The sequence below is a fragment of the Neovison vison genome, chromosome 11, assembly GCF_020171115.1.
Source record: "Neovison vison isolate M4711 chromosome 11, ASM_NN_V1, whole genome shotgun sequence".
Lineage (NCBI taxonomy): Eukaryota > Metazoa > Chordata > Mammalia > Carnivora > Mustelidae > Neogale > Neogale vison.
This window is the reverse complement of record NC_058101.1, coordinates 82,321,415-82,334,720: the sequence shown is the minus strand read 5'-3', so window position 1 is coordinate 82,334,720 and position 13,306 is coordinate 82,321,415.

Genomic DNA, 13,306 nt, shown 5'->3' with positions numbered 1-13,306 from the left:
TAGAGGAAAAAAAAAAAAAAACCACAACACATTATTAATGGCTGCTGAAAAGAATTAATACATATTTAATTGATGTTTGCGATGTTAAAGAATGATTTTTTTAATTAAAATCAAGTCTCTTGTACAAATATGAAATGAGCACTGCCAAAGATTTTATAGAACTCTTTCATTAATGAGGAAACTGGTAAGACCAGTTTAAAGGAAAAATCTGAAGAACCAACACTTAGATACTCAATAAATTGGGAATGAGAAAATGAAGTTGCTAATGTATGCAAAACTTCATAGGTCAATAAATGTAAAGGTTAGAATATTCTTTTCTGCAAGGGAAAATCAAATGCATCTTTACAAAACAAAATCCATTTGCATCTCTGTGGACAAGAATCATTTGCATTACTATCAGTTTCCTACAATTTACAAGAGTTGTAAAGTAGCCTGCCTAGTCAAAGGCAGTGAAAGGCATAGATCTCTATAAAATCAGATAAGCCCCAAAGGTCTTCTAGACTATGTCAAACTTGCCATCCAAAGGACACCCAGTAACCTTTTGGCCCTTTCAAAGTCTTTCACAGATATTCCTGACAGATTCAGAAATAAAAACGTATTTATCAGGTACAACAACCAGGAGAGATAATTTCCTGAATAGATTGTTTTTAAACAGTACTGATGTTCACAGAGGATCTCTATTAGCCACTCTCCTGCCCCCCAACCGTTTTCCCCCTAAATTGTCTCTTAAGATGTCATCTTGAAAGATTTGAAAATGGAGTAATGTAGAAATCCTTATATTGTCTCCAACAAAGTTTGACTTTAAAAAAGTGAGTAGATCCCTGTTGGCAGGCGGATTCCTTTGGGCAGTTTCCCACCACCTACAGAAAGTTGATTACTTAACTCCCCTGGTGTACTCTCAAAATCAGACAAACTGAGGGCAGTCTCTAAGCATACATTATATTTAATGAATTGCACTGACATTTGCTATATCCAGTTTTAACTTAAAAATATTGGCCAGCCTAGAAACCTCACTCTTCCTTCCTGTTTTAGTGGCAGAGGCCATCCATGTTGGGAAGTACAGTGCCGCCCCTGAGCTAAGTTTCATATGTGAACCCTAGCATGTCTTCCCAGCCTCGGGGCTCCAGACGCACTTGAGGTCATGATCTATCCTACTGGCTCTGAGCTTCAGTTGTGCCGGTCACTGCCATTTCCCCCCACTTGCCTGGATCTTCTTTTCAAATCAGGAGCCAGAAAATTTCAGGGTCACAGAGTTAAAGCTTCCAGGAATTTCCCTTCACTGGGGGCAAGGGAACATGACCATCAGCAGCCAGATATCAAAGTCCAGACCCAATAGGAATGATTATCCAAGCAAAAGTGAACACAAGATATAGAAACCTCAAGCAGCAAGAGCCCTCTGGAAATAATTCTCAAGTGAAAGTACAATGAGATACTATCCCCCTCACAAAATTGGAAAATATTTTAAAAACTAAAATACCCAGTGCCAATGAGGGTGTGGTGTATATTGGTAAAGACATTTAGGAAATCAAACAGCCTAATGATCAAGAGCCTTAGAATTTCATACTTCTTGATCCACTAAGTCTTCTTCTAGGGTTAATTCAAAATACAGTGAAAAGTTAATGCATTGAAAGGTGTATTCCAGTATTATTTATAATAATCAAAAATTTGAAAGCAAACTAAATTCAACAATAAAGATGAATAGTAGCCATTTGTATATATTTTGAAATAAGATGTGAATATTGAAATAATGACTATGAACAAAATTTACACAGTAAAATTTGTGATAATAGAATTTTTAAAATATTTTTTTAAATTTTTAAACATTTTATTTGTTTATTTGACAGAGAGAGCACAAGTAGGGGAAGCAGCAGGCAGAAGGAGAGGGAGAAGCAAGCTTCTGGCTGAGCAGAGAGCTGGATGCAGGGCTCCATCCCCGGACCCTAGGATCATGACCTGAGCTGAAGGCAGAGGCTTAACTGACAGAGCTACCCAGGCACTCCTAAGATTTTATTTTTAAGTAGAAGTGTGGGACTTGAATTCACAACCCTGAGATCAAAAGTGCTCTTCCAACTGAGTCAGACAGGTATCCTGATAACGTGATTTTTTTAACCAGTTTTCATCTACCTTCTCACTCTCACCCAGATTATTTGAAGCCAATCTGAAATATCATTTCATATAAATATGTTTCAGCACATACTTGTATATATTTTTTAAGATTTTATTTATTTATTTGACAGAGAGAGATACAGTGAGCAAGGGAACACAAGCAGGGGGAGTGGGAGAGGGAGAAGCAGGTTTCCCCCTGAGCAGGGAGCCAGACGTGGGGCTCCACCCCAGCATCCTGGGATCATGACCTGAGCTGAAGGCAGATGCTTAACAACTAGGCTCCGGGTGCCCCTCAGCATGTACCTATAAAAGAAAAGATTTCCTTTAAAAAAAAGTTTACCCCTAAAAATTAATCATATACCAAACAAATAACTGCAACTATTTCATTTCCTCTTTCAGTTCTTTTGATCCTATAATTAATTCTAGTTCCACTGCGTCTTGCATCAGCATTCTGGATTTACACAGTTATTAGCCAACTGCTTCTCCAAAAAATGGAGTCCTGGAAATCCTGACTCAGAACCCTGACTTTAGTACAGACTGAGAGGGCTTGTCAACTTAGAAGACTTGTATTTAGGACTACATTTTTTGAAGTATCAGTAGTTTGGAGTACCCAGTACAGTCCCCTCCTTGTGGTGTGAAGAGTTTTTTTTTTAAGATCCGATTTGTAGCTTGTAACTTATAGTAGAGCCTTCAGACAACCATCAGAAAAGCAGAAAGGACCCCTAAGTCTAAATGGCTGTGGTTAATTTATTGCAGTAGCTAGACTATCAGAATGGAGGAGAACAATGTTACCTAATGTGTGCATATTTCATAGGGTTTGATCACTGTATCTCCAAGGATAAGAAGGCAAGGACAGGGTGCCTGGGTGGCTTAGTTGGTTAAGCGTCTGCCTGCACTCGGGTTGTCATCCCAGGGTCTTAGGATCTAGCCCTATATCAGCTTCCTGCTCATCAGGGAGCCTGCTTTTCTCTTTTCCTCTCCCATTTCCCTGCTTGTGTTCTCTGTCTCTCTCAAATAAATAAATATAATATTTATAAATATAATATAAATAAATATAATATTTATTTATTTATTCATTCATTCATTTATTTTACCTCAGGATGCCTGGGTGGCTCAGGGTGCCTGGGTGGCTCAGTCATTGAGCGTTTGCCTTTGGCTCAGGTAATGATCCCAAGGTCCTGAGATCTAGCCTCCTGTCAGGCTCCCGCTCAGTGGGAAGCTTGCTTCTCCCTCTCCCACTCTCCCTGCTTGCATTCCCTTTCTCACTGTGTCTCTCTCTTTCTCTCTGTCAAATAAATAAATAAATAAATAAATTCTTAAAAAAATGTATATTTTTTTTACCATAACTTAGGGAAGGCTGAGTATCCCTTTTAATTTGATTGGACAACTCTTCTCATGCTAATCTTACCACAGTATTGAGCTTATTAAATAATACTGAGCTACCCCCAAAACCTAACAATTCCTAACATTACCTTTTCTTATAAAACCTAACTATTCCTAACATTATCTTTTCTTATAAGGTTCAAAAACAAACATTTGTGATTTTCCAGAGGTTTCCTGGGAATCTCCAAGGTAGATTGACTTGTAAGGACATTCTGAGAATGTTGTTTTTTTCTAAATCTAAATCTTAGCAAGGGAAAAGCAATAGATTCAACAGAAGAGATTTGGTCCATGACGAAGATAGGATTATGCATGCTTGAGAAAATATGTTTAGTTACCTATTCATTAAAGCAACAATGTAATATTTTAAAATAGACATAGAAGTAGGTAAAACCATTTTAAGGAATCTTGGCTCTTTTACATGTAAGGAGATTTTGTTCTTTTTCCTTAAAAAAATAATCACAGGCATGAGAAAATCAACAAAGAAGTATAGAAATTTCCTCTGGTGTAATATATATTTCTGATATCTATATGTATTACACAAAAGGTAAAATATAACTGCTTATTTCCCCATTAAAGAACTCTAAGATTGGTTTATAATTTTTTAAAAAGATTTAATTTATTTATTTAACAGACAGAGATCACAAGTAGGCAGAGAGGCAGGCAGAGAGAGAGGGGGAAGCCGAGTCCCCGCTGAGCACAGAGCCCAATGCGGGGCTCCATCCCAGGATCCTGGGATCATGACCTGAGCCGAAGGCAGAGGCTTTATCCCATTGAGCCACCCAGGTGCCCCATGTTTTACAATTTTAATAGAGAAAAAGCCATATTATATTTTTGCATTAATTCAATATTTTGCAATAAAGGAGTCCAAGTTCCTTTTTTTAAAAAAATTATCTTTTGAATAAGCCCATCAAATCTGAGAGAACTTGTCAAAATTTTAATATATTTTATTGCTTCTTTTAAGACAACCATGACAAATATGGCTAATGTTCAGTAAACCTACAATTTTCTGTATACATTCAAATTTTATATTTTCCATATCCTATTTCATATTTCATATCTGGAATACGCATTTTCCTTGAGAACAAAACTCACTTTAAACAAATTCCTTTATTTTGCAATCATTTGTTTTTCTTCATTTAATTATTGCTTAATACTATTGTCATTATTTATCTTAATATGATCTTAATCACACATAATACCCATAACTTTTAAACAAACTAATGCCTATTGTACAGAGAAACTGGGAGATGGGTAATTGATAATTGAGTGTTCTATACAAACATAAATAGACATGTTTATTAACATGATCCAAAGGTTTGCCACTCTATAGTACAATAAAATAAGAAACAAACATATATATTTAAAAATTATATTAGTAATCAATGTTGTAGCATCCTATCTTAATAGAAATAAACTAGGTACCCAAATATTTAACATTAGCCCAATATTTTATTTTATTTTTTATTTTTATTTCTCTATTTTTTTAGTTAACATATAATGTATTATTTGCTTCAGGGGTACAGGTCTGTGAATCATCAGTCTTTCACGATTCACAGCACTCCCCATAGCACATACCCTCGCCAGTGTCTCTAACTCGGCCACCTTATCTGCCCCCCAACACCCCAGCAATATTCTGTTTGTTTCCTGAGATTAAGAGTCTTATGGTTTGTCTCTCTCCCAATCTGATCTTGTTTCATTTTTTCCCTCCCTAGCCCCCATGATACCCCCCTCGCCCTGCCCCTCAAATTCCTTGTATCACAGAAATCATATGATAATTGCCTTTCTCTGGTTGACTTATTTCGCTTAGCGTAATACCTTCTAGTTCCATCCACATCATTGCAAATGGAAAGATTTCATTTTCTTGATGGTTGCATAGTGTGTATATATATATATTTATATCACCTCTTCTTTATCCACTCAACTGTTGATGGACATCTAGGTTCTTTCCATAGTATGGCTATTGTGGACATTGCTGCTATAAACATTCAGGTGCACGTGCCCCTTCAGATCACTGCATTTGTATCTTTAGGGTAATACCCAGTAGGGTGATTGCTAGCTCTATTTTCAACTTTTTAGGGACATCCATGCTGTTTCCCAGAGTGGCTGCACCAGCTTGCATTCCCACCAATAGTGTAAGAGGGTTCCCCTTTCTCTGCATCCTTGCCAACATCTTTTGTTTCCTGACTTGCTGATTTTAGCCGTTTCGACTGGTGTGAGGTGGTATCTCACTGTGATTTTGATTTGTATTTTCCTGATATCAAGTGATATTGAGCATTTTTTTCATGTATCTGTTGGCTATCTGAATGTCTTCTGTCCATTTCTTGATTGGATTATTTGTTCTTTGGGTGTTGAGTTCGATAAATTCTGTATAGATTTTGGATACTAGCCCTTTATCTGATATGTCATTGGCAAATATCTTCTCCCATTCTGTCGTGGTGGTCTTTGGTTTGTTGGCTGTTTCCTTTGCTGTACAAAAGCTTTTGATCTTGGTGAAGTCCCAATAGTTCATTTTTGCCCTTGCTTCCCTTGTTTTTGGTGATGTTTCTAGGAAGAAGTTGCTGTGGCTGAGGTCAAAGAGGTTGCTGCCTGTGTTCTCCTCAAGGATTTTGATGGATTCCTGTCTCACATTGAGGTCTTTCATCCATTTTGAGTCTATTTTTGTGTGTGGTGTAAAGCAATGGTCCAGTTTCATGTGTCTGTGATGTCCATCTGGTCCCGTGGGTCTTTTTATTTTTAAATCTTTTTTTAAAAGATTTTATTTATTTGATAGAGAGAGACACAACTAGAGAGGGAACATAAGCAGGGGAAGTGGGAGAGGAATAAGCAGTCTTCCTGCTGAGCTGGGAGCCCAATGCAGGGCTCAATCCCAGGACCATGATCATGGTTCATGACCTGAGCTGAAGGCAGATGGTTAACGACTGAGCTGCCCCGGTGCCCCCCGTGTGTCTTTTAAAGGCTTTATTTCCTTGTTGATCTTTTGCTTAGATGATCTGTCCATTTCAGTAAGGGCAGTGTTAATGTCCCCTACTATTATTGTATTATTGTTGATGTGTTTCTTTGACTTTATTATTAATTGGCTTATATAATTGGCTGCTCCCATGATAAGGGCATAGATATTTAAAATTGTTACATCTTCTTGTTGGAAAGACCCTTTAAATATGATATAGTGTCTTTCTTCATCTCTTATTATAGTCTTTGGCTTAAAATCTAATTTATCTGAAAGAAGGATTGCCACCCAAACTTTCTTTTGATGTCCATTGGCATGGTAAATTATTTTCCACCCTCTCACGTTCAATCTGGAGTGTCTTTGGGTCTAAAATGAGTTTCTTGCAGACAGCATATTAATGGGTCTTATTTTTTAATCCATTCTGATACCCTGTGTCTTTTGATTGGGGCATTTAACTCATTTACATTCAGGGTAAATACTGAAAGGTATGAATTTAGTGCCATTGTATTGCCTGTAAGGTGACTGTTACTGTCTATTGTCTCTGTTCCTTTCTGGTCTGTTACTTTTAGGCTCTCTCTTTGTTTAGAGGAGCACTTTCAATATTTCTTGTAGGGCTGGTTTGGTGTTTGCAAATTCTTTTAGTTTTTGTTTGCCCTGGAAGCTGTTTATCTCTCCTTATACTTTTTATTTTATGATTTTATTTATTTATTTGACAGACAGAGATCACAAGTAGGCAGAGAGAGGCAGGCGGGGGAGGAAAAGCAGGCTCCTTGCTGAGCAGAGAGCCCAATGAGGGGCTTGATCCCAGGATCTGAGAGCATGACCTGAGCCAAAGGCAGAGGCTTAACCCACTGAGCCACCCAGGCGCCCCTCTACTTCTATTTTCAATGTCAGCCTAGTTGGATATAGTATTCTTACCTGCATATTTTTCTAGTTTAGTGCTCTAAATATATCATGACAGTCCTTTCGGGCCCTCTAGGTCTCTGTGGATAGGTCTGCTGCCAATCTAATATTTTTACCATTGTAGGTTACAGACCTCTTGTCTGGCGCTGCTTTCAGGATATTCTCTTTGTCACTGAGACTTGTACATTTTACTATTAGATGATAGGGTGTGGGCCTATTTTTATTGATTTTGAGGGGGGTTCTCTGTGCCTCCTGCATTTTGATGCTTTTTCCTTTCACCAAATTAGGGAAATTCTCTCCTATAATTTGCTCCAATATCCCTTCTGCCCCTCTCTCTCTTTCTACTTCTGGGCTCCCAGTTATTCTAATATTGTTTCATGTCATGGTATAACTTATGGCTCGAATTCTCCCCTTGTGGTCCAATAGTTATTTGTCTCTGTTTTGCTCATCCTTTTTATTCTTCATCATTTAGTTTTCTATATCACTAATTCTCTCTTCTGCCTCATTTATCCTAGCAGTAAGAGGCTCCATTTTTTTATTGTGCGTCATTAATAGCTTTTTTAAATTTCAACTTGATTAGTTCTTTTATTTCTCCAGAAAGGGATTTTATTTTTCCAGAAAGGACTCTCTAGGATCTTCCATGCTTTTCTTGAGCCCAGCTAGCACCTTGATAATTGTCATTCTGAGCTCTAGTTTTGACATCTTACTAATGTCTGTATTCTTTAGGTCCCTAGCCATTGACACTGCCTCTTGTTCTTTTTTTTTTTTGACGTGAGTTTTTCTGTCTTGTCATTTTATCCAGATAAGAATAAATGAATGAAAGAACAAAATACTAAGTGTGTAGAAACAACCCCAGAAAAATATACACTAACCAAATAAGAGGAGACCTGAAACCAGAGAAAGAAGAAAGGAGGGGAAAAAAAAAAAAAAAAAAAATATATATATATATATAAAATATAAAAATAGAAAAACATAATAATAATAATATAATAATGATATATAATAATAATATAAAAATATAAAATACGTATATATATCTTTTTTTTTCAGTTCTATACACCAGTCATATATATATGCCACCCCCTGTGGTTTCTCATATATATATATATGACTGGTGGATAGAACTGAGCCATACACTTCATTTTGGGTATATAAAAATAAGGATAAACACGTTGAAGGAATGGAATATGACTATAATGATGAAAATTTAAAAAGATTCTAAAAATGAAATTGATAAGATAAGAAGTTGGTTGAAAAAAGAAAAAAAAAGAGGAAAGAATGTGATCAGGCTGGAGACTAGAACAAAGCCATGTGCTAGATTTAGGGTATATTTTGATCTCTTAGGAGAAACTCTATGCAATATTTTAAAGAAAGAAAAACCTATATGTATACAAAAAATAAGGTTAAATACAAGAAGGGATAGAATATGACTATAACAATGAGAATTTTTAAAGATTTTTTAAAAAGGTATTGATAAGATAAAATAGTTTAAAAAGGTTAAAATGGGAAAGGGAAAAATTAAGAAAAAATAGAATAAGAAAAAAATTTTTAAATTTATCTTTGAAAGACTAAAGAATCATGGGAATAAAGTTATGTATTATGTGCTGTATTCCTGCAGCCCTGAAGTTTTGCAGTTCTCATTGATTAGTGAACTTGGTCTTGGCTATCTGCTCTTGATGATCTTCTGGGGGAGGGGTGTGTTGCAGTGATTCTCAGATGTCTTTGCTGGAGGCAGAATTGCACTACCCTTGCCAGAGGCCAGGCTAAATAATCTGCTTGGGTTCGCTTTTGGTAGCTTTTGTTCCTTGAATACTTTCCGTAGAGGTTTGGATGATGGGAATGAGAATGGCAGCCTTGCAATCTCTGGCCCCAGTGGAGCTGAGAGCTCCGGCCCCCACTCCTCAATGAACCTTCAGAGAGAAACAGTCAATCCTTCCCATCTACCTGGTCTCTGGCTGCACTCCATGCTCACCCAGCCTGTGACCAAAAGTTTCTATCTCTGGTGCATGGCCCCATTTGGAGTCTCCAAATTGAGCAGATTCCTGCAGTGCACTCCCATGCCACTCCTCCTGAAGGAGGAAGGAGGGGGTCTCCCCAGATCTGTTTATGTGGTCCCTGCTCAAAGACTAATAGTCTGTGCCTTGGATCACGGTTTACGGTAACCCAGAACTGGGTTTTTTTTCCCCCTCCTTTCTTCTTTCTCTAGTTTCAGGTCTCCTCTTATTTGGTTAGTGTATATTTTTCTGGGGTTGTTTCTACACACTTAGTATTTTGTTCTCTCATTCATTTATTCTTATCTGGATAAAATGACAAGACAGAAAAACTCACGTCAAAAAAAAAAAAAGAACAAGAGGCAGTGTCAATGGCTAGGGACCTAAACAATACAGTCATTAGTAAGATGGGTCCTACCTTCTTGAAAGTGGTCGATTTTCTGTTCTTAGAATTGCTGCTCTTCTTCTCTTTGATCTCCTGTTGAATTTCTAGGGGTTCAGAATGGTTTGATTACTATCTCGCTGAACTCCTGGGACCCGATGATATTTAGGTCTTCTAGTCCTCTCCATCTTGCTCCTCCCAGTAGTTCAATATTTTAAAGTTAACTCAGAGATATTAGAAGTGATAGTTCAGCTAATATACCATAGAACATGACTGGTAATAGCAAAAAGAATGTCAAAATCATAATTCAGTTTGCTTAGACACATAACTGTGTATTTTTAATAATCCTTAACATTATAAAAAGTCATGTTAACTCATTTCATCAATACATGAGTGCAGGAAGTTGCTGAAGTTCAAAAAACAAACCTACATCTTCTAAAAAAAAAAAAAAGTACAACTATATTTGCTACTACTCAGATCAGGGGAAAAGATACTTTTTTCTTAAACCATTATTAAAACTAGTCTGAAAAAAAAAAAACTAGTCTGAAATATCCAAACAGTAATCTTAATCATGTAAATTTAGATTATGTATTATATATTACATGTATGTATTCAGATCACCATATAAAGTGCTTCTGAGTTAGGACTTTTTTTTTTTTAAAGTAATCTCTACACCCAACATGGGGTTCAAACTCAAGACCCCAAGATCAGGAGTCATATTTTCTATTGACTGAGTCAGTCAGGCACTCCTGAGTTGGCAATTTCTGAAAGAGTTTTTTGTGAAAAGTCTAAAATGTTTAGGATATTAGAAAGTTAGTTTATTTTCTAGGAATTCTGGAAATATTAAACATATGTAAGCATACTATAGGTATAAATAATTGGTTTATCCTCTAACTCAATTAAAACAGAATATCTTTAACTTAAAAAACATTATAATCAATTTAATTACTGTCCTCCAGAGGTAAGAAAATATTTGAGATACACAATGAAGGATAAAAGCTTTTCTCAATTAAGTGAACTGGCTGACTTTAGCTCTATAATCTCAGCTACAGGTCAAGAGTAAACATAGAATCAAAAACTTACCAGTCCAGTTTTCAAAGGACTGGAGGCACAAATGTTTTCTAGTAGGCACATAATGGTTTCTTAATTTGTTCTCACAAGTAGACAAATGGACAAAGAAAGAGATGGACAAACTGGTTTAGCTATCGTCTCTTCTGTGACAGAAAATAGATCCCCATTATCCACTTGCAGAGATCATCAAATGGTCAGATCATAGAGCCATGTTCCCTAGAGTAATCAGCCATGTGCATATCAGAATTATATCTGTACAAGGTCCTTTCTTAACCATGGAATCAAGACCTGCTTAGCAGTCCTGAGTCTGTCTCAAGAATGTGACATGGTGCGAACCACAAGATTTACAAGGATCATTTCTAGATTATGCAGTTGAGAACAGTTTAATGGTTCAAAACAGGACATGGAACTACCAGGGACTGGACGCAGTTGTGAAAAGAGAAGCATCAGTTCAGATATACCAGCATTTATGTATGTATAGCTTTTACCTATTTTGTTGTGTAAATTTTCCCATAAAGTCTATCTTAAAGCTACCAATACGATGCTACTATCCTAGAATTGGGAAGAGATGCATGTATTTAATTCTCACAAATGCATGTAATTTAATTCTCAGAAATGTAATTCTCACAAATTCTCACAGTATGATCTGTTCTAGGACACAACTGTGCCTGACCATAAGTTATTGAAAACAAAGTCAGAGTAGCAGAGTTGGCCAAGAAATAGAAAAAAAACAGAAACATAAAATCAGAAAAAAGGAAATCTTTAGAAATGTGAGTTAGTCATTTGGGAGTCATTCTGGGAGACAAGTAAAGATGTGCCTGGGTTTAATCAAGACCATGCAATACTTGTCTCAGACCATGTAGCTTAATGGCACCAGCAGGGTGGGTCTACTTGAGTATCTCAGTGGATCTTCCAAAATGGCCCCAGTACTCAGTACTTCAGAAGACAGCTTGTTCTATTTGTTAACATTTCCCACAGTTAGAAAGTTTTCTAACACTCAGCCAAAAATCTATTTTCTGTAACTTCTAACCAGATAGCTTATCATGTTCTTAGGAAATGAATGAAAAAATTGAATCCTTCCTTTATTCAATAAACTTTAAATACTGAGTACAATTATCTTAGGACTTTAGAGTTAGTCCAACTCACTCGTTTTACAGATAAAGACACTGAGACACAGAAAGGTTAATGACTTTCTTCAATTCATACAGCACTGTGATTTGTCATATTTGATAGAGTCAGAGATGAAATTTTAAAGCTTCACAGTGGATCTCTCTTTGTTCTATAAATACCTCATCTAAAAGGTTTTCAAGACCCCTCATTATCCTAGATCCTCTTCTTATCTCTGTTGAGACAATATCCCTCCAAAAGTGAGGCATCCAGAATTGAATCAAATGCCACAGGGGTCAACTGATTAGTTCAGGAAACAGTGTGTGTTCTGAAGTCTGGATTTATTAATATCTTATTTACCATTTGAACAATCACTTCACTTTTTAATGCATGTCATTGTCAAATACAATTTTTTCAAAAGTTAAAAACATGATTTTCATAGAAATACAGAATGAACACAGGTAAAAAAAAAAACTTCTCATTAGTTAGTGAAAGAAGCAATAGGTCAGTAAAGCTGATTTTGGAAACTTTTGAAGAACTGAGACTTGTATAGTCCATCAAGAAAGGCACATTGCAATAAGTTTTTTTTTTTTTTTAAGTTGGAAAAAAAATCTAGTTAACATCCAATAGAGCAATAAAGCATACATTTTGAGATTATTATTTTTCCCACCAAAGAGAAATTATTTGCATCTCTATCAGGTAAAAACCAACAAGTTAAAGATACCTTCATAGTATCTGGGCTTTAATCATTAGTAAATAACAAAGCCAAACTCTTTATACTCTCCTAGAAAATTAAAAAGTTCCTACCAGGGGTCTCTTGAACAATGTATGACATAGAAAGGACATACAGCCCTCTCTTTTGCTCTATCTTCAAGCATCACAGAGGATATCCTAATATCGTTTTCATACGAACCATTGTTTTGTCTGTCTCTAACAACCTGTTAAAATATCACAAGATAGGACTTTACGTTTATGTATATGAAGTTATTTCCATCTGTTATGCAGTTTATCTTCCTTCTATGTGCAGAATTCTTTTCTGCAATGTCTATGATAAATAGCACTCAATGTTGAGGAACTCTCTACTTTGCAAGGTAGCTCAATTTATTTTTAGAAACTCTAGTTCTTAGTGAGGTATTCACAGAAATATGCTCCCTGTAGTTTTTAACTACTGGAGATTTGAATTAAGGGACAGACAAACCATGCAGCTCCTGAGCATTAACCAAAAAGTGATGCTGAGGGCGCCTAGGTGGCTCAGTCAGTTAAATGTCTGCCTTTGGCTTAGTCATGATCCCAGAGTCCTGGACCGAGTCCAGCATGGGTTCCTTGCTCAGCGGGGAGTCTGCTTCTTACTCTGCCTCTGCCCCTCCCTTCACTCTTGTGCTCTCTCTGTATCTCTCTCAAATAAATCAACAAACT